The sequence below is a fragment of the Acomys russatus genome, chromosome 3 (genome assembly GCF_903995435.1).
Source record: "Acomys russatus chromosome 3, mAcoRus1.1, whole genome shotgun sequence".
In the NCBI taxonomy this organism is placed as follows: domain Eukaryota; kingdom Metazoa; phylum Chordata; class Mammalia; order Rodentia; family Muridae; genus Acomys; species Acomys russatus.
In genome coordinates, this window is record NC_067139.1 from 7,386,504 (window position 1) to 7,408,208 (window position 21,705).

General features: G+C 44.3%; 3 non-coding genes across 3 annotated transcripts; all 3 read left to right on the plus strand.

Moving 5' to 3' along the window:
• The first annotated feature begins 263 nt into the window (after positions 1-263).
• Positions 264-337, plus strand: Trnat-cgu (transfer RNA threonine (anticodon CGU)). Its single transcript has one exon. It is a non-coding gene; the product is annotated as a tRNA-Thr (tRNA).
• Positions 338-14,244: 13,907 nt separating this feature from the next.
• On the plus strand, positions 14,245-14,318 carry Trnat-ugu (transfer RNA threonine (anticodon UGU)). The gene has a single exon. It is a non-coding gene; the product is annotated as a tRNA-Thr (tRNA).
• Positions 14,319-16,861: 2,543 nt separating this feature from the next.
• Positions 16,862-16,934, plus strand: Trnar-ucg (transfer RNA arginine (anticodon UCG)). Its single transcript has one exon. It is a non-coding gene; the product is annotated as a tRNA-Arg (tRNA).
• Positions 16,935-21,705: the final 4,771 nt, after the last annotated feature.

Below are 21,705 nucleotides of genomic sequence, written 5' to 3' on the forward strand. Positions count from 1 at the left end.
TCACAACTGAAAACCGGTCCAGTCTCTCTCGCAGCGGTAATCTCGCAGGCTCCCTTCGGGTCCCTGGCTTCCTCGCTTTCGGAGACTCGCCTCGGTGCGTTTTCCGAATAATAGAGGGTGCTCAGGTGTCTTGTTGGCCTGAAGAGAGGGCTTTAGTTTTGCGTCTATCTATCCAAACAGCACATGCACAGTAATACCAATTGATGTAGCTTTTCACCTAATCTATTCCGATTTGATCAAAAACTAGAAGGGGTCTTTCAGCTGGCTCCGTGGCTTAGTTGGCTAAAGCGCCTGTCTCGTAAACAGGAGATCCTGGGTTCGAATCCCAGTGGGGCCTTGCTAGTATTTTTGAAACCAGGCGGTTTGTCTTCACAAATCCTTGTCCTGAAATCATCTTTAGTTCTAATATTTTGGAAATTCAGTCTCTTTGACCACTATTTCCACTTCCTCTAAGACAATTATTTCAATTTTTCTAGCGATCTAGCAGAGGGCTAAGAAGAGAATTTGGAACAGAAAGTTGGAAGTGTTTCAGTTTAACCCATATAAAATATTCTACTGAGTTCTCAAACTCTAAGCCGTCTAACTTAAGCCACAATAGATGAGCAATAGTCGGAGCTCACTGGACACTTTCAAAGCTGCATTTTATGTCTTCTCGCATATACTTTACGTTTACAGGAACACCCACTGTGGTAAGCATTACCATGCACACTTCACAGGCAAAGCAGAGGAGAACAGAAAGAACGTAGTCTGCCCACATCTCACAGCTAGTAAAATAATGAGGCTCGAATTAAAACCCAGTGTCTCTCCTGGTCCCATTCATAAAAGCAACATCCAATTTAGCTTGGTACAATAATGTTTAAAACTGCATGATAGATAAGCTGACCAGATAGCTTCTTCTTCTCTGTAAGCATGTGCACAAGCTCAAAAACATCGATACATTTTTGCATGTCTTTTGAAGTGTTCATTGATTTTTTTTTTTTTTAACCTCTCACGTGTTCATGGACCAAAGGTTAAAAATACCCTTGACAATCATAGATCAAGAGCCAGTCACTAGGGTCTGGGCTTGGCTTGAGGTCCCTGGTGACCTCTGTCCTGGTAAACAAAGTCAAAAACACCTTTCAAAAATCACAAGTGAATATTACAAAGATTTTAGTTGATTTAGGAACCTGTCACTTGGTTTTTGTTTGGCAGTGTTGGGCACGAAACTGGGAGTCTCACAAGGTGTGTGTTGCATGCCGGACACAAACTTTATCCTCAGGTGATACAAACTGGGATTTTAGAGGCACATATCTAGTGAAGGAAAGCAAGGCTCCAGGCCAGCACGTCAAATCCACGAAGTTATATTCCTGGATGAGAGGCGGGTACATTGAGTTCTGAGAGGATTTCTTTCTAATGCACAACCTCTCTTATAGCTTGTCTCAGCAGAAGATACACACTGATCTATTTCCATTGGTCCTTATGGAGCTCGATTCACCCTGTCATTTATTCAACAACAACAGCAAAAAAAAAAAAAAAAAAAAAGAAGAAGAAGAAGAAGAAGAAGAAGAAGAAAAAGAAAGAATGTATTTATACCTATATCATGTATGGAAAAGCAAGTGACCTTTGGAGCCAAAGGAGAGAAAAGTTGACTTAGGAGGAAAGGGGTAGAGGTTACTTACATAATAACAAACAGGCACAACGTTGGGGCCGTGATAAAGGGACTTGTGGTGTTTAGGAGAACAAATAAAAGGGATTTGCTTTAATCAGATGTTATGGTTTGAGTGTGAAGCTTTCCCACCCTCAGACTCCAGTGTTCTTACACAGTCTCCGGCTGGGCACACTTTTTAAGGAAGGACCTTGATGGAGGAAGGACCACTGCAGTCGGACAGTGAAGTCCGTAGCCCAGCCGTGTTTCCTGTTCTGTTCCGCTGAGATGTGAGCAACCAGCTGTCATATGTTCCCACCGTCCTGCCTTCCCTCGCACTGTGAACCTCTCCTCTTTTAGTTGTTTCCTATCCAGGAGTTTGCTCACAGCGATATGAAAACTAACTAACATGCTAGGGACATGAGAGAAGGGGACACTCCAGCTGCACAGAAGGAGAGCAGTGGAGAAAAAAAGGGGAAAAAAGAGGGGAAAAAGGCAGAGCGTGGAATAATGGAGTTACAGGGAACTAGGCCAAGTGCGTGGGGTTGACAACAGTCTCTATTAGAGTAAGCACAAATGGCAAACAAGATGAGCAAAGAGGCTGTAGAAGAAAAAGACAGCACTGCAGCACGGCGTTATAGGGCGTGTTTGCAGCACGGCGTTATAGGGCGTGTTTGCAGCATGCCATTGTAGGGCGTGTTTGCAGCACACCGTTACAGGGCGTGTTTGCAGCACGCCATTATAGGTCATATTGGCAGCATGCCGTTATAGGTCATGTTGGCAGCACGCCGTTACAGGGCGTGTTTGCAGCACGCCGTTATAGGTCATGTTTGCAGCACGCCGTTATAGGTCATGTTGGCAGCATGCCGTTACAGGGCGTGTTTGCAGCACGCCGTTACAGGGCGTGTTTGCAGCACGCCTTATAGGTCATGTTGGCAGCATGCCGTTACAGGGCGTGTTTGCAGCACACCGTTGTAGGTCATGTTGGCAGCATGCCATTATAGGGCGTGTTTGCAGCACACCATTACAGGGCGTGTTTGCAGCACACCATTACAGGGCGTGTTTGCAGCATGCTGTTATAGGTCATGTTTGCAGCACGCGTTATAGGTCATGTTTGCAGCATGCCATTATAGGGCGTGCTGGAGGACTTCAGTCTGCCCCAAGAGCAACCAAGCAGACACGAATACACACCCTTTTCAACATACTATCAGCCAGGGTAAACACTCTGACAGTTGAGACCTGTTCCTCTAAGTTGTCTTTTTCTCTGGTTTTGAAACTAGATTTATGCTAAATCAAAAGAACGAGCTTCAAGCAGCCTAACCAGAAGCACGGAGAGCATACAGACATGGCATAGCCAAAAGGCATCTGCACCAAGGAGGACAGGGGAAGTGACCCAAACTGGCAACCTTTTTTTTTTTTTTCTTTAACTTCTGAGGCTCAGAGCTCACAAGTGACTCTTCTGTGAGGTGCTTAAAGTGTAAAACTCTGAAGGAAAAGCAAACAATCGCACCCATTGCTCCTGCCTACTAGCAGCTCCGTAAGAGCAAATTCCATCTCCTTCCTCTCCTTGCCCAACCTGATTGAAATTACTAATGTTTTAATAAACGTTTACTTGTGAAAACTACACATATCTCTGATTTCTTTTTTCTTTTCTTTTTGGTCTTTTGAGACAGGCTTTTTCTGGCTGTCCTGGAACTCGCTGAGTTTCAGACTGGCCTCAGACTCACAAAGATTGGCCTGCCCCTACCTCCCAAATGCTGGCATTAAAGGTGTGAGCCACCTCTCTCTCTCTCTCTCTCTCTCTCTCTCTCTCTCTCTCTCTCTCTCTCCCTCCCTCCCCCTCCCTCATTTATTCTTTGAAAAGTTCAGTCATGTTGTCCTGGTTAGTTTTTATTGTCAACGCCACACAACCCAGAGTTGCCTGGAAAAAGGGAACCTCAATTGAAGGATGGCCTCCATCAGATTGGCCTAGGTCTGAGATGAGAAGGCCCCGCCCACTGGAGGCAATCCCATTCCCAGGCTGAGATGAGAAGGCCCCGCCCACTGGAGGCAATCCCATTCCCAGGCTGAGATGAGAAGGCCCCGCCCACTGGAGGCAGTCCACTCCCAGGCAGGAGGGTTTGGGTGGTACAAGGAAGCTGGCTGAACTTGACCTAGAAGCTAGTTAGTAAGACATGTTCATTCATGGTTTCTACTTCGGGTCCTGCTTGAGTTTCTGCCCTGGCCTGGAACTTCTTGTATAGACCAGAGATCTGCCTGCCTCTTCTTCCTGAATGCAGGGATTAAAGGCTTCCTAGACACCATGCGCAGCCTATAATTTTTGTTGCCGTTTGAGACAAATTCTCACTATTGTAGGCCACACTGGCCTCGAACTTGCTATTCTCTCGCCTCAGCTTCCAAAGCGCTAGGCTTACAGGCATATGCCACCATGCCTCACTCTCCCTATCTCCCACCTTCCCACACAGCAACAGCAACTGAGCCCGGTTAGTGCTGCCTGTTGGGATGCTGACTGACCTTGTGCAGGTAACCCTAGTTCTTATAAGCTCATGAGTGCAGTGCCGGTGTCCCATCCAAAAGACAGCATCCCTTCCCATCACTTCCCCCACCACCATTTCGTACATGCTTTCCCTGAGCCCCGAGGGGGAGGGGCTGATATAGATACCCATCCCATCACTTGTCTCCTTGATGATGCTCATTCTGATTCGGACGAGATGGAATTTCACAGCAGTTTTCATCTGCCTTTCCCCGATGGCTGTAGATGTTGAACACTTTAAAAACGTCTACGCCAGCCACTCGCAACCCTTCCTTCGAGAATTCTGTTTAGTTCGGTAGCCCACAGTTCTGACCGGGTTGTTTCTTGAGTCTAAACACTAACGTTTGTCATGTGCGTAGCTGGCAAACATTTCTCCATTCAGCGAGTGTTGCTTCCTAGACAGATGGACGCGCGAATGAAGAGTGAAGCTGGGATATTTCACAGCCACGAGACCCTGCAAAGGCTTCCGGCAGACTTAGTCACCATCTTTTCTTCTTTCTGTCTGCACTGCTCCAGGAAAACCTTAAAGGCAGCATCAGGGATTACAAGACCAGCAGTAGGAGAGCTGCGGAAGAAATGTAGTCCCACATTTGAGATAAGCCGGAGTGGAATAAACCCACAGATCAGACTGAAGTGAAGAGAATGGAACATGTCAACCGCACACATCCTCATACTTGCTGCACGCAGCACTTCTGTCTGGAAAGGTGGAGGCGGTCTCCTGGCCCAGCTCTGTGCTTTGCTTGGGAACTGGCTTGTCCTCTGCAGGTTCAGTGTTGGCTTCTTGGTCCCCAGAATGGTGTTGGGTTGGAGGGGCTTTTAAGAGGTCGAAAATAGTGCAAACATGAGCTCTTTCGTCTTCATATGGAGCCTGTGGAGATTTCCACTCCTGAACCATACCCTGTGGTTTGCAAATACACACACACGCACGCACGCACGCACGCACGCACGCACGCACACGCGCGCACACACACATTCTGTGTATTGTGTCTTTGTTTTGTTTGCTGCTTCATTTGCTGTGCAGCTGCTCTTGTGTTTGGTGCAGTCCTGTTTCTGTTGTTGTTGTTTGTGCAGACTAATGTCATGGAGCTTTCCCCGTATTTTAAGTTTCACGTTTTACAATCATAAAAATATTGTTTTTCTATCAAAGGTACTTAGTTTGGAAAGAGCCCGTATTTCCTGAACCTTCCCCCTTTGCACTGATCTACCAGTTCGTCAGATTGTGAGGTACATCTCTCACCAATGAGGTGAGACACAGTCACCTCTGTGTGGGGAAAAGGTGGATGGTGTCTTGGTCAGAGGTGTTAGATCCCCTGGAACTGTAGTTATAGACAGCTGTGAGCAACCTGACGTGGGTTCTGGGAACCGACCTCAGGTCCTCTGGAAGGATAACAAGTTCTTTTGACCTCTGAACAATTTCTCCATTTCTATTCGTCATCAATAATTTTCTTCATCATTAGGAGAATCCTGCCTGGATATAAGACTTCAGAGTCTGGCTTAACTCAACAATAAAATGATTATCTGAAGCCCAGAGAGACAGGCCTATTGCTTTAACTTAAAATCCAATGATAGTTAAATGGGAAAGTTCACTTGCAGGCCTCAGGATGACAGTATATTTTAGCTTTTTGCTTTGTTAGAAAACTAGTGCCCTCTTTGTACATTCAAATGGTATACCTAATGGTCACAAAGCTGTTAGGTTAGGCACAGAGGAGGGCAGTAAATGCCTAAGTGATCTTAAGATGGCTCAAAATAATAGGACACTGGACTTACAGCCTTCAGAATTGCCTCGGTCACTGAAGGTCTAAGCAGTGACTCAACCTTGCAGTGGAAGGCTCCAGTTCTGTCCTGGAAGGCTTGGGTTCTTTCCTGGAATTGTTGCTCACATCTCTTTCCTCTTCCTTCTTCCTTTCCTTTCTCCATCTTTCTCTTCCTTCTTTTTCACTGTTGCTCTTTTAGAGACCGAACCCAGGCCCTTGCACATTCTAGATGAATCCTCTGCCACTGAGCCGTGTGTCCAGCTCCAGGGTTTTCTTACGTACTTCTTCGGACACAACCTCATTACGCAGAAACACTGCCATCTCGTTAAAGCACATGTCATGTTCATCAATTTCATTGAATTCACAAATTTAGCTTTTCAGTGGAGTCATTAGCAAGTACAAATAATTTCTATTTCTTTTTGTTTGTTTGTTTTTAATAAAAATTGTGGTACTAGAGATTGAAAGATAATTTTATTTGTTTATTTCCTTCCATTAGGATTCCTTTATTATTATTTTTTCCTCTTGCTTGGTTACTAGAGGCTGAGACTTTCAAAACTACGTTAAAAAGAATTGGTGAGAGTAAGACCCATGTTCGACCTTGATGAGAGAAAAGTTTTTGCACGCTCCTTGAGAGTGACATTCACAGGGGGTTTGTCATCCACGGCCTTTATTGGGTTGAAGCTCATTTCTGCTCCCTCTAATTTATTTGTTGAGAGGTTTTTGATTGGTTGGTTGGTTTTTTTTTTGTTGTTGTTGTTTTGTTTTTTTAGATCATGCAGGGGCAGTGAATTCCATCAATTTATTTTGTTTATTTGTATATAGTGAGATGGTCATAAGATCTTTATCTTTTATTTTATTATTTAGGACAAGTTTGAGAGTCTGCTTTCATTTCTTAGTGAACCTGGCTACCAACAGTTTGTCTAGAAGTCTACTCCTGCCGTCTTTGAAAAGCTGATCACATCCTAAATACTGAGTTGGATTTCTTCTTTGAGAGAAGTATTGAAATCTACATCAAAAGAAGGCTGAATTCAAGGGTACTTCTGTAGGAGAGAGAGACTGAACTTAGATCTCAATACAACAGGAGCAGCTGGGGATTCACAGCCAATGGTAGGGTAAGGGTTTTTGGACAGAAAATTCCTAAGATGACTGTGATTAGATACCAAGGTCTGATTAGATATCATCCTTACTTGGGCCTGGACTGGCTTAGCTGGATTCTAGTTGAAAGTTGGCTGAAAATGATGAAACCTAGTTGAGAAGAGGGGTCTCAAAGAGGCCTGACTAAAGTTTGGACACAGATTGCATCCTTGTAACCAGGCTGCCCTCATCCCACTCCCAAGGAATAGAAGGCTCTTGGGCACTAAGCGTCCCGTGTGCTCCAGGCTCTCCATGGCTATATTCTGCCACTTGGGTCCAGGCACCTCGTGCAGTCAGGGCTTTTTGTCACATTGAAGGCTTTTTGGTAAATTCTGAGTTACTAGATTTGAACTAGGACAGTGGATACTTCATAGATATGATTGTAATAATCATTCCATTAAACTATCTTTCAATTTTTTAAAATGGATCCTTCTGTTTCTATCCTTTCATAAAATTCCAGGGAGAAGATGTTTGGGGTCATTGGGATCTGTTTGAAGAGTCACTTTGTTTGGGGGTTGGAAACCAGTGCTGGGGGTCCCCCAGAAAACCATAGACTTGATGGGTTGTTAGCAAGAATGCCCGGGGCTATAAGCATGATGCTCAGCAAGGAGTGGAGGGATGCTGTTTGGCCACTCAGAGAAGAGTTCTTTGAGGGAGAGCTCATCTAAAAAGCATCGACAGGGACACTTCTGCTGAGGCAACTCCACGAGAAAAAGATCATTTGCCCCTGCACTTGAATTAACCCCATCACAGTCCATACAATCTAAGTACAACCACCACAGGATTCCAGGTGATTTGTTTTCACAAGGTTAGCAAATAGTCTGGTACAGTTTCTTTGCGTACCCAGTGGTAACTCATAATAACAGCTAACTTTGTATTTATGGCTTATGGGCAACTGGAATCTGAAATAAGACTCAACTTGCTATCCTGTTATGTATGAAACACACACACACACAATTTCAGAAGAGCAGCTGAAAACAGGTTACCAGATTTAAAACTCACCCTTTAGGCAAGTGTGGTGTCGCATTGCCTGTAATCTTAGGATTTGGGAGATGGGGGCCACAGTAGCCTACATAAAACCTTGTCTCCAAAACCAAACTCCAAACAACAAACAAAAACTTAAACAGCCAGAGAGTTGTTTCTTCCTTCTTTAGTTCCTCACCCGCTGAGGGAATTCTCCCCTCCCCTCCCCTCCCCCATGGCTGCCTATCAGCTCATTCCTAGTCTTTACAAGGCAAGTTCAGGCTCTTGTTTCTCCAGGAGATTGTTTGCCGAGGGATGCCTCGAGGTGTTTGCTTGGCAGTTTGTTTGGAAGGGATGCTACAGAAAGAGACGGCAGCAATGTCTTCAGCTGGAGAAGCCGGGAGAGGCTGTTTCAAGGGCCCGACAGTCATTCCAGGAGTCGTGGCTCCAGCTTGTGGGAGATGAGTTTTTCCGCTTGGGGACACGAATCAGAAAAAAGACAAAGAGAAACAGCAAGCAGGGTTGAGGAGATCATTGACTGTCACAGGAAGAAGGTTTTCCTACAGCTGTTGGGGTGTCTCCACCCTGGAAGTGCTGTCAGGCTAGCCTGTCACGTGGAGTAGAGGAACAAGTTTTTCCAGGTTTAGACAACAGGCTGGAAATTATAAAAGGTCCTTTACAAAAGTACCTCTGCAGGTCCCACCAAGATTTGAACTCACATTGCTGGATTCAAAGTCCAGAGTGCTAACCATTATACCATGGGACCAACAAAAAGTAATGAATATGTAGCCAGAGTTGTGGAACTTTGTACGAACTGTAATTTGGAAGAATTAGGTCAAGTTTCAATCTGACAGAGCTTTTTTTTTGGGGGGGCAAACGAGGCAACCTACTAATTATAGCAAATCTGGAGAAGACAGCAAGGATTCATGAGGCCAGGGTCTTACACAATTTAATACCTGTGTAAGAGAAAGAATAGACACCAACACAAAATTAGATACGGCATTCTAAAGGTAGTGTGATGCATGGGGATAAAACTGGAGCAAAGATTTCCTGCCGAGTCTCGGGTAATTTTCATTATGCTTTTGCAAATTTCATAAAAACGCATTTTACATAGAGTGACCTCTACTATGGTTGTGTAAAAGGCCCCTCAGATGGAGAAATTCTGACACTTAACACTCAAGAGAAATATCATCCTAGCGTATGATTTGACAGTGTCTATAAAAATGATCTCCCTGTGTTAACACTGCGGGGGGATGGAGTTGGGGGGGGTGTTTCAGTTCTACATCAGGCAGCACCCTACCACCTGTAACTCCAAAACCAGGGTACCTGATGCCCTTTTCTAGTCTCCAAGGGTAGGCACTGCATGCAGTCGATAACATTCAGAGAAGGAGACAGGAGCACACACACATACAAATAAAAAACTGAACTTAACTATAATCTAAGTTGGCTATTTTTTCCCTCTAAGAATTGTCCAGAAATATTTTTAAAAGTATATCTAAGAATAGGCATCGCAGTCTTACAAACTTGAAACAATGTAGGCCTATTTAATTGCCGCTAAAGGAATGCGACAGTTGTGTGTGTGCTACTTCATGGCTTGGGAGTTTGGGGAACAGAGATTAGTCTGTCATAGTTGATCAACAGGCTGGGACATCCAGCCTGTGAAGATGTGAAGAGACTGGGATGCTGCAGGTCCAGAGCCAAATTACAGTCTGCCCTGAGCTGTCTCTGGCCCTCTAAATAGCAATCACTTGGCCACCTAGGTTGTGGACTAATAGATAAAAACCAGCTGGAAGCTATCAACTTAACAAAACCCTATTCCAATGAACTGAAGAGCAAAAAATGCTCTCAGCCAGCCTCTGGGGCTTACGGCTGACATCGCTCCGCAATGTTTCCACAGATGTATTTGAAAAGTGCCTCGAGCTGTAACTTTATTTGTTTGGTTAGTATGAAAGCACACTGTTTCTCATTGGAACATGGAGTTTGGGGTAATCCAGATACTGTGTTCCAGGGCCATGATCACTCATAATTACCTTCAGAACAAACCATCTCATCACTTCTGAGGTGAGAGCTGTGATTTGTTTTTCATTTTTGTCATTAATAGTATTATATCTTGTAAGTCATAGTATATGAAATACATATTCACTTGAAAATAGGCTGGAGATATATCCATCACATTTTTGCCTTCACCCTGTAGATAAAGTGACTTTTCATCCTTTGCTGTGTTTGTGGTATTTGAATTTGTAGAGGTTTTTTCCCCAAGTATATATCAATTTAGTAATTACAGTAAAAAAAAAAACCTACAAAACCTCTCCCTCAGTAAGAGACTTTCCGAAGTCATATTTAATCCATGTTGACTGGCTGCTGTGCAAATCATGGCTGTGATTACACCATGCAGAATGTGAAAGAGCTAGAACACAAAAGATGAGTGTCGCATATTAACCGTGGTCAGGAAAATGAAGAGGAAGTGCTGTCTCACTCTCCAGGATCTGAGCACTTGAACAAAATACCTAAATGTGATTGAACTGGGTTTAGTGGCCATTCAGTGCCAGGCTACGTAAGAATCTGTTTAGAGGGAAATGTCTGATTACTCAGAACTTCTCAAATTAGAAATGGCAAAATACAAACAATCAGCATAGACATAAGAGGCAAGAAAAAGAGCAAGAAAGAGCAGTTAATCAACAGTTTGCAGCCATCTTTTATCCGGTGAGTGCTCTAGAGATTATGAGGTATGCTAGGGTGAGGTGGTGAAAGTGGGGTCCATGGCAGGAATGTGGGAGAATTCTAGTGTTCCTGGTCTCCTGACTGGCACTGGGGGTCTACAGCCCTTTCTTCTTATAGGTTAGGTACAGACACATAGCTCTGCCCGATGTGAACACCACCAAACACTTTTCTTGGAAGGGCATACTGATGGGAGAACCATGAACCAACCAAGGAGCTTCTGGTGGCCACAGGAGTGACTCACTGAGCTCTCAGACAGCATCTGTCAGAAAAGACTCTACCTAACACACAATACTATCCAGTTGGCTTAACTGACGTTGAAGATCACAATTCGGCCTGGCGGTGGGGAGAAGTGGTGGAGTGCTTGTCTGCAATGCCCAAGACCTGCAGTTCCCTGCACTTTCCAAATGCAGAAATGACCAGAACTTCTGTAAATCAGTGAAATGTATCCTAAATTGATCTCAGTATGCTGGTGGGGTGGCTCAGTGGTAGAGTACTTGCCTGACATATATGAGGCCCTGGGTTCAATATTCAGCACCACACACACAAACACACAATTAATCAATTATTAGTACCAATTATTAATACCTTACATATTAAAATATTGATACAGCACACTTTTGGTATGTGTGAGCAGCCTGAAAGTTCTGAGCAGTGTCAATAGGCTTCTACTGAACAAATTAGGGGCAATTTGAGCATCAAAACAATTAAGGGAAGAATGAACTTTAAGTCCACATTAGTACTTAAACAAACTAACAAACAGACAGACAGACAAACAGACAAAAGAGGAGAGACAGAAAGCTTTTTGTAGAAAATTGTCTGCTGTCTGTGAGGTTAGAATTATAAAAGTGAGGAACCAGCACAGAGGAAGGCATTCCAAAGTGGTTACAAGATTAAACTGTGTGTACCAGAATGTAAAACAACTTATTGCTGCATCCAAAACAGTCCTGAACTTAATGCATTTGGTTTTAGATAATTATTAGTTTTTACTCTGTTAGTATGCCCATTGTCTAGTTCAGCTGATAGTTTTTTTTTTCCCCCACAGTAAGACTTCAGAATTTAGAAAGGCTTTGGAGTTTAAAAAATACTACATATTTTAAGAATACTGAAGTTTTAAAGTGTTTTAGATAAAAATACATGTAGACTTTAAAATTTAATAATGTTTTATATTGTGATATTGCTATTACTGTGGTATCTGAGGGATAACAAGAAAGGAAAGGTTATGGTTTAATAGTGGTGTGTTTGCCTGTCATGACGACAAGGAGTCTGTTGTGCGGGCTAGTTTCCTATGTCAACTTAACACAAGCTACAGATGTGTCTGGAGAGAGGTCTTGGCAGCAATAAGATTTTACAGCAGCTACCAGCCATGAAAGTATTTTATTGGTTCTGTAGGGACTCCTCAGCACCACAGAGATCAGCGGCTTGGTCTATATTAGTTTTTGTTGTTGTTTTTTGTTTTGTTTTGTTTTGTTTTGTTTGTTTGTTTGTTTTAGCTTTGGCAAAGTATTTTTCCACTTGCCTTTCTGTTGCAGTTGTTGAAAAAAAAACTGACACAGGACTACAGAGTGAGATCCCATCACCAAAACGAAGCTGGAGAGGCTTAATGAAAAATCTGAGCGCAAGAAAAGAATCATAAAAAACAAAACAAAACAACAAACAAAAAAAAAAAAAAAAAAAAAAAGGAAAAGAAAAGAAAAGAATCATAGGTAAAGTAACAAGTTTGGGGAATCTCAACACATGTTCACCCTAAAAGCATGTTAGTAGTAATGCAGAGTAATTTTATGCCTGAACCTTAACTTTGGACTTCCCAGCCTCTAGATCCGTGGAATACAGCTGTTGTGTATATGCTACCCAGACCACTGTTTTGGCTGTAGCAGCAGAAACCAACCAAGACACCTTCCGTCAATCTCTTCCCAGTGGCACAAAGGATAGGTTAAATTTTCATTCCTTTGTTCAAAACCCATGGCCTCCTGCCTCGGAGCTCTTGCGGTAGGTAACTCAGGCTGTCACGTGTTACCCATTCTTCCTCCTGGTTTTCTTTTTTTTTTTTTCCTCCTTCACTACATTATTTCTCCCTAATTATTTATCTTACATTTTCCTATACCACCCCACGTCTTTTAGCCAGGCTCTCAGGAACAGCCTCTTCAGGAGGTGTAACGACATTTTATCTTCTCCACTCCTCTCACCGGATACAGGTAACGACTGTAGATTATGCTGACTGAATTCCCTGCAAGTGCTCACGTGAGTTCAGCCTCTCTCTCTCTCCCTCTCTCTCTCTCTCTCTCTCTCTCCCCTTCTCTCTCCCTCAGATTCCTGACAGCGGGGATTACCTTTACAAAATGAGGCTCATGTGTTCAATATTACAACTTTAACGTCACAACACCCAGCATTTTCAAAACAGACAGGGAGGGGAACACAGCAAAGAGAAACGCACCAGAGAGAAATGTCTCTCTGGGTTTGCAAACAGAACCCCTGGCTGCTCATTGCAGTGGACCAAGGCCAGACACATCTGCTGGTTCTTTCTAGGTGGGATTTTTCTGCCCACTGCACAGGCATCAGCTGACCAGTTAGACTCCTGCTGGCCCTGAGAAGTGGAACAGACTTGATAAAGTAGTGCTGGATGGAAACCACAGATTACTCTTATCCTGCCCTTTTGTCAGTAACCCTTTGGGTCCCTCTGGCGACCACTTGAAAGTTCTGTTAAAGTGTGTGTGTGTGTGTGTGTGTGTGTGTGTGTGTGTGTGTGTGTGTGTGCAAACTTTATCGTCTGCTCCTAATTCTGAAAATATAGCCTTCCTGTACATTAGCTGACTTGATTCAAGAGTCACCTAATCTGTGGGCAGTAAGAGTAATGAGGGGATTTTAAAATGAAAAGATAAGTCAGGGTTTAAATAAGAAATAAGCAGAATTTTCCCTGCGTTCAAAGAAGACACGCAGGGTATGACGGCTCATACCTGGAACCCCGCCACTCAGGACAGAAGAATTGCCCTGGAGTCTGGGCCACACAGTGAGATCTTATCTAAAACAAAACAAAACAAGACGAAACGAAAAGAAGTGAATTAGCTAAACATGCAACAACTGCGACCAAAGAGGAAAGATGGAAAATGATAGTGGGGTAAATGTTTCCCCACCACATAGCGATTCACACAATTCTGGTCCTAAAGACGCTGGTGCGAGGCCTCTGCAGGCATGGGCTCTGTCCTGTGCCGTTTCCCCCATCTTTCTCCGACTCGCTCCGTGGAAGCAGGGGTCCTGCGGGACAACAGCTGAATAAAGGCTGAGCGTTTCTACAGGCAGTTGATTTTTCTTGGCTTTCTCAAGAGCACTCCTCGTGCATAATACACAATGAAGTGAAATTAGATCTATGGTAAAAGAAAGAAAACAAAAAACAAAATAAAACAAAACAAAAAACCCCAAAATCCAAACACTAAAAAGATATGAAATTGTTTTGAAACAAATGAACAACGTGATCTTTAGAAATTAAATAGAGGTTTACTCAGAGTGCCTGCATAGCAGTTGGCTCCATGGCTTAGTTGGTTAAAGCGCCTGTCTTGTAAACAGGAGATCCTGGGTTCGAATCCCAGTGGGGCCTGCTGGGGTAGTGTCTTTTTCTTACTGAAAACTTCTAGTCTTGTTGGATGGACAAAGAAAAGTCTCTCCAGAAGGTGCAGTTCGTCTTCTTGAAAATGGTGGTGGTGGTGGGGAAAGCCTAGATGACCTCAAGCCCTCTTCTCATCAGAAGCAAATGAGTGAAATTTACAATAACAAAAAGAGGACCGGGAAATAAAGGGCGTGGGACCGAACGTGCCAAAGGCATACCAAAAATCCTTTCTAGGAGCATTGGCTTGCAAAGGCCCTCTGCGCTCAGAATGGCCCAGCAGTGAGTGGGAGGGAGGAGCCACAGGACACCTCAGCTGGTGTGCCAGAACAGGAAAGGGCTATTGCCAGCCTGGAAGTTGCTTGTGGGACTTGTTGAACTCGAACGGACTTGAGGGAACTCCTGACCAGTTCTAATAATTTGGAAAGAGCACCTTCTCCTCCCCAGGTTGGGAGGCTGTTGCTCCTCAGAGCTCCCGCGGGTTGTTGAATGAATGAATGAGCAACCGGATGTCTGCCTCTGCGTTTTCTACCTTAGGGTCAAAGGCAGGTCTGTCTCTCTCTCAGCCTCTTTCCAGCTCCCTTCGCTTCTCTCGCTCCTCTGCGATTCAGTAAGTGAGTTTGGGTCAAGATCACAATGACCACATATGATCCTTTGGAGGACACGCAGATGCTAGTTAAAGCAAAGTATATATATAGGCTCTTCTCTGACAGACACACATTGTCTCTGCTTTTAGAATTAGGGTAAGGCGGGACTCATAAACAAGGAAAGTCTTCTCTCTGTTTTGATACAGTTGAGCCTAGGGAAATAATTATCCTGGCATTATTTCAAAGATCATCCCACTAAACTGTTCTCAGTTTAACATCTTCTCTGACAAAATTTGACTATTCAATTTGCGCAGCAGCTTCAGAGATATCAATGTTTTCCATTTCTTCTTAAATCGAATTTTTTTAACTGACACAATTGGTTCTGTTCAAACTGTCAAATTATTTGGGCAAAACTCTCTCCAACAGTGTTCATGCTGAGCGTCACACTCCAATTTGTTCCTTAAAAAACAAACAAATAAATAAACTCTCATGTTTTTAGGTCTCAGAGTGAGTTTGGACCCTGGTTGTCTGCTAACACTGTCAGCCTGGGTGACAGACATTGACGTGGAGACCTTGCTTTCCCAGAGCAAGAGACCTTGCTTTCCCAGAGCAAGAGAAAGAAAGAAGCCGGATTGGCTGGCTGTTCCAGAGAATCATGTTTCGTCCTCACTTCCAATACGGGGGAGACTGAGTCCCCCGGGGACTGAGTCCAATACTGGGGGTGGGGGGGACTGAGCCCATTACGGGGGGAAAGAAGTCACATAGTGTTTTCTAGTGCAATTTGGCAGCTGTAACCTTCGGAAGCGCAAGCAGTGGGCAGTGCGAGGATCCGTATTGGGTTTCTCCAGAGGATCATCAGAACTGATAGGATGAATGTATAAATTGACTTGTGTTGAAATAGTAACGGCAGCTGATGCACACTTGAGAGGCCATGAACCTCGCAGTTCTTGCTGAGTCCTTGAAGCTGGGTGCTTCCTTGGTGGTGCGGCCCAACAGAGGCAGGCTCACGTCGCAGAGTCCACCGGGCAGGGGAACCTCAGCAGTCCCAACCTGGCACGGAAAACCAGAGGTTTCTTGGTCTTTGGTCAATAATGTAAGGCTGGAAACTGATCCAAATCAGCCAAGGCGAATAATTTACCTTCTACCATGCAGAGCTTGTTGGTTGGTTGGTTTTGTTTTGTTGTTCTCTTTGTTTGCTTTTTTAAAAAATCAGTGCTGGCTATCAGAAGGTACCATCCACATTCGGAGTGAGCCTTCCCACATCAGTAAAGACAATCAAGGTGATTTCTCAGGTGAGGCTCCCTACTCACTAGATTCTGAGTGGCAAGCTGACAATGAACCAACCACCACCCTGTACTCTCCAAGGGCCACACTGGAGGAGGCACAGCATGGTTTACCGACTGCCTGGTGAAGCAAGGTCTTCCGGCTCCCCTTACAGGATTGCTGTTTATTCCCAGAGGGTCTCAGACCTGACTAAACTGGCGAACCACATGTAGCGAGGATTGCAGAAAGATGGTGAATTCTTTTCCTTTTTCTGTTTCTTTACTAAAAACCGCAGCAGTTGATAAGCGCTCGGGGCATTACGCACTTTTGGGCTTTCGGAGAACAATGGGATCTGCTCTTTTGCTGTTGTTGTTTGTTTGTTTGTTTTTTGTGAGAATAGGGTCTCGTTTTGTAGCCCTAACTGTCCTGGAATTGACTGTTGACAAGCTGGCCTTAATTCCCAGAAATCCGACTGCCTTCCCCTCTAGAGTGCTGGGATTAAAGGCGTGGGATCTGCATTTCGTTTGTTACTGGGCGACATCCAAGAAGCGATTTAGATTTTTAGAGTATCAGTTACATATTTGGAATAGTGTTCGCAGCGAGGAACATGTTTAAGTAAAGAACGTAGACGGCCCGCTGCTCACATTCAAGACATTTGTTAGACTTTTTCACAGTTGGGAGCTGTGGGACCACGTGGCCTAATGGATAAGGCGTCTGACTTCGGATCAGAAGATTGAGGGTTCGAATCCCTTCGTGGTTGGTGTTTTTTTCCCCCTCTTGCAGAATACTTCTTAGTCCACACAGTCTTTGTGGCGACCACAGAGGTGGTGTTGTGGCTACAGTGGGCTGGGGTGAGCACAAACCTGAACCGTAGCTTTGGTCGCAAAAGTTTATTTGTGTGGGTTGCAGTGAAGCCGGCCCCCTCCTTCTCCTGGTCACACAATTATCAATAAAGAGACTTTATATAAAAAGAACGTTCTTTTTCAAGTCTGTTTAAAGGTCACCCCTATTGGAAAGGAAAATTTCTCATACTTTAAAGAAGCTACCAGGCTGTGTGATCCGCCTGTCGCTGCCTCCCGAGTGCTGGGATTAAAGGCGTGCGCCACCACGCCCGGTTTAGTTATAAAGTCTTAAGCGGTGAAATAAATTGCATTAGTTGTCATCGCCTCTTCTCTCTTTCACAGAGACCTTACAGGCACATTGGTCTCAAAGTCTAGGTGTAGCCAAGGATGACCTTGAACTCTTGATCTTCCCGCCGCCACTTCCAGGTTACAGGTGCATATACTCATCATTAATCAAGAAACTGCCCTGAATACGTGCATATAGGCCAATCTGGTGGAGGCATTTTCTTTTTTCCTTAGTATGTTTTTAACTAAAATTGAATTATTCCGCCTTCCCTCGTTTTCTTCCCTCCAGCCTGTCTCAGGTCCTCTCTTTTGAACCAAGTCTATATCTTCTTTCCTTAAATTAGTGTTACATATATATTCTTTGACCATTACTGTTACACATAAAAATAGAAATACAACCTGGTCAGTCCATTTTTGTTGGTATGTATATAGTTAGTTTCAAGACTGACCACTCTGTGTGAGCAATCCCTGGGACCGCCCAGCGGTCATCATTAGTTGCCTATAGTTCTTTGTCTAGGAGTAAGACCCCACATTTCTCCTCCTTCCACGTTTGCACGTCCATTGATATAGCCGATTGTTTAGGTCCCGCCTGTGCAGCCATTCCCAGGAGAGGCTTTCACAGCAGACTTCCTGGTGCTTCTTGCTCTTAATACGTTGTCACCTGCTCTTCAGTGACGCCCTGTGAGCCTCATCAGAAGCAGGAGCTGTAAGAGATATAGATGCCTCAGTTAGGATGGGCCTCCCCAAGATCTGTTGATACCAAAATTAGATATCTCAGGCCTCTCCTCCCAACCCTGGGGATCTCGGAGTCTGTACCACTTCCACCCGAACCTTGGTTTTACTATGGCTTCCTTAAATTCAGCATTTAAATTCTCCAAACGGTATTTTAAATCATTTTGATAAAAATCACTTTGGCTGACCAAAAGGTGGAGTCGGGCAGGTGCATACAAACCCGATGTGTCTGTCACTGCAAGGTTTGTTCTACTCCTGGGAACCTGGAGTCCATGGTGGCCTGTCTTCCTGATCCTCACTCTGCAGCTACTCAGCATGTAGCTTACCTGCTGTTGGGAGCCCTTTGCAAAGGCGCTCTGTCCACAGCCATTGCTCTCCTGCTCTCTGCTCCACCAGAAGAATCACGTGAATTGCTGAGGCCATACTTAAGATGTTCTGCCAAGTATACACTCAAGGTCTTCAGACTATCAGAAAAACTCTATCCCGTGCCCTGCTTCCTTGGGTGCTGGAACAATCAACTCTCAGCCTAGAAGCCACAGTGTAGTTTTTCTGATTAAAACAAAAACATGTGTACATATAAACCCAAACTTCCACAACAGTTGTTTGTTGTTGTTGTTGAGGCTGGGGAGATGCCTTACTGGTTAAGAGCACTGGGTGCTTTTCCAGGGATGCTGGGTTCGATTTCCAACAGCCGCATTGATGCTCACAACCTTCATAACTGTCTGTGGTCTTATGCGATTCCATGTCCTCTTCTGGTGTGCAGACATGCATGCACACAAAACACCCATGTGTTTATTATTGTTGTTGTTGTCTTTTATTATTATTATTATTATTATTATTATTATTATTATTATTATTATTTTGTGGTGGTTTGAATAGGTTTGAATAGGAGTCTATAGGCCCCCACAAACTCATGCGTTTGAATGGCACTATTAGGAGTTGTGGCCTTGTTGAAGGAAGTGGATCATTATGGGTGTGGGTTTTGAGGTTTCCTACACTTAAGCTCTGCCCAGTGTGGAACTCCAGTCTTCTTCTGGCTGCCTTTAGATCAAGATGTGAGCTCTTGGTTCCTCCCACTCCCTCTCCGCCTGCACGCCGCCATGCTTCCCACCACGACGATAATGGACTGAACCCCTGAGACTGTAAGCCAGCCCCAATTACGTTAGCCTTTAATGTTGCCTTGCTCATGGCGTCTCTGCACAGCTAAAGCCCAAGGCTTATTCTTTGCTGTTGTTAAAAGTATTCAACAGTGTTGGTGGCCAGGGAGATGGCTCAGCATCTTAAAGATGTTTGTCAAGGCAGAAGGACAGATCTGACCCCACAGAGCCATCCTTTGATCACAGACATCATGGCATGTGCTTGCTCTCCATCCTGATCAATCACACACACAATGATTTTAAAAACTAAACATAAGACTTATTCAACAACATGACTAAAGTGGCCCTTTTCACACTTATTTTTTTTTTTAAACAGAAAATTCATAGAATTGCTGTGAAACATATTCACAATGCATCCCAACATTGCTCCGTAAGTCCTTTCCACTTTGCCCACTTTTCTGACTTCCTGACTTTTTAACTTTTATTTTTATTTTTTTGTTTTGGTTTTTTGAGACAAACCTTGAACTCACAGAGATCTTCCTGCCTCTGCCTCCTGGGATTACAGTCCTGGGTCACCACTCCAGTGTCACCTCCTGACTTAAAAAAAATTTTTTTTTATTGATTCTTTGTGAATTTCACATCATGCACCCCAGTCCTGCTCATCTCCTGGTTCCGTACCCTCTGCCCTTACAACCTCCCTTTCAAAAGAAAAAATTAAATTAATTTTTAGAAAAAAAGGAAAAGAAGGAAAGAAGGAAGAGAGAAAAAAATCTCACTGTGGTAGCTGTGGTGTGTCACACCCTTTTGCCCACACAGCATTACTTGTAAATGTTCATTGCAGTGAGTCGTTGGGCTGGTTCGAGGGCTCTGGTTTCTGCTACCCTATCAGTCCTGGAGCCTCATCAGGCTTCCTCTAGCCTATCCTGCTGTTGCCCTGTGTCATGGAGATCCCACAGCTTTGGATCTGCAGGACCAGCCCCTCATGTACTCTAGCACTTCATAGATGGGGAAGATGTTGGGGTTGAGCCATTTCAAAACCCTGGACATGGCTTGAGTGGCAGCTGAGTTGGTCTGCCCATCAGCTCTCCTGCATGGGGCCACCAGGGCCAGCTCTCTCTTTTGCCCAAGCAAGGGGCAGGGTCAGCACCTCTTGACTTATTTCTGCTCTCTCACCTCAACCCTGGCCGTTCTTTCCCTGTTTCTGCGAGAGGCTTCCTAACAATGCTCTAGGAGTTTAATTAGCGAGTAACCCTGCATCCACGGCATCCATTTTATGGACGCTGGGTGTGCTGATGTGTCAAAGCCTTGACATCTAGAGGATCTTCCTCCCTCAACCAGTGTCTGCAGCTGGCTTAGAGGAACAGTCTAAATTTCAAATTGAGCATAGTTTTCTTGTGCTGTTGAGTAGAAGAACATGAGAAATATTGTTGCTATTTTTCTCTTTCTGTCTCCCTCCCTCTCTCCCTCCCACCTCTCTGTCTCTGTGTCTCTGTGTCTCTGTGTCTGTCTCTATCTCTCTCTCGTTTTGATATTTTGAGATATATTCTCCCTATGTCACTGTGTAGCTCAGACTGACCTTGACTAGGGTGACTGTCCTGTCTCAGCCTTCTGAATGCCAGCATTATAAATGTGCAGCATGACATCTGGCCTGCGATTGTTTTAAAATGGTTTTTCAAGACAGAGTTTCTCTGTGTAGCCATGGCTGCTCTGGACTCTCTTTGTAGACCAAGCTGGCCTCGAACTCACAGTGGTCCTCTTGCTTCTACATCCTTCAGCAAATCCTGCTGCTACCACAACCAGCGCAAGTTTTTGTTTTTGTTTTTTTTTAAAGAATGCAGGAGGCATGGTTTCACATTGAGCTTTTATTTCATCATGTATCACCCCAACTGTTCACTGTGTCTCTCCAAACTGTTAATTTCCTTCAGCAATGATGACCATTCTACCACCAATCACTGCTTTTCAGTACCAGCATATCGCAAGCACGCATCCATCCAAGGTAAGCTGGACCACTCAGATTGGAGGGAAGTCTCAATAACCAGTTGCTTTGTGGCAGTAGCTCTCTGTGCTGCATTTACTTCCTAATCACTAACCAGGTGGTGGATAATTTAGCCTTATGTGAGTCACATTAGCATCTCTTTCTTAGACATGCATTGTTTCCCTGTATTGATAATTGCACATTGGAGTTCCTAGAAAGAAGACTGTGAAATGGAGATTTTAATTCACCCTGATTATTGGATTCCTGGGGGCTGTGTGGCTCAGTGCCTACAGCATCTGCCGATTATGAGTAAGTTCCAGTTTGACACCCAACATTTCAGGAAAAAAATGTTAAACTAGGACATTAGTAAATTGTCTACGCCTAGGCTTGGGGTTCCAGTTGGTATGTAACTCTGAATTTGACGCTCATCCTGAATGACAACTAGAGGATACAGCAAGTTAGAGAAGTGGGCTTTACCAAAGAGAAGGACTGGGACACAAGACATGGACAAAAGAGTACAGCCAACTCCCCAGATGTCCCTGGAGTTGAAAGGGTCTCTGCTAAACTCTCAAGGCCAAGACTTCATGCAGCAGTGTTGGC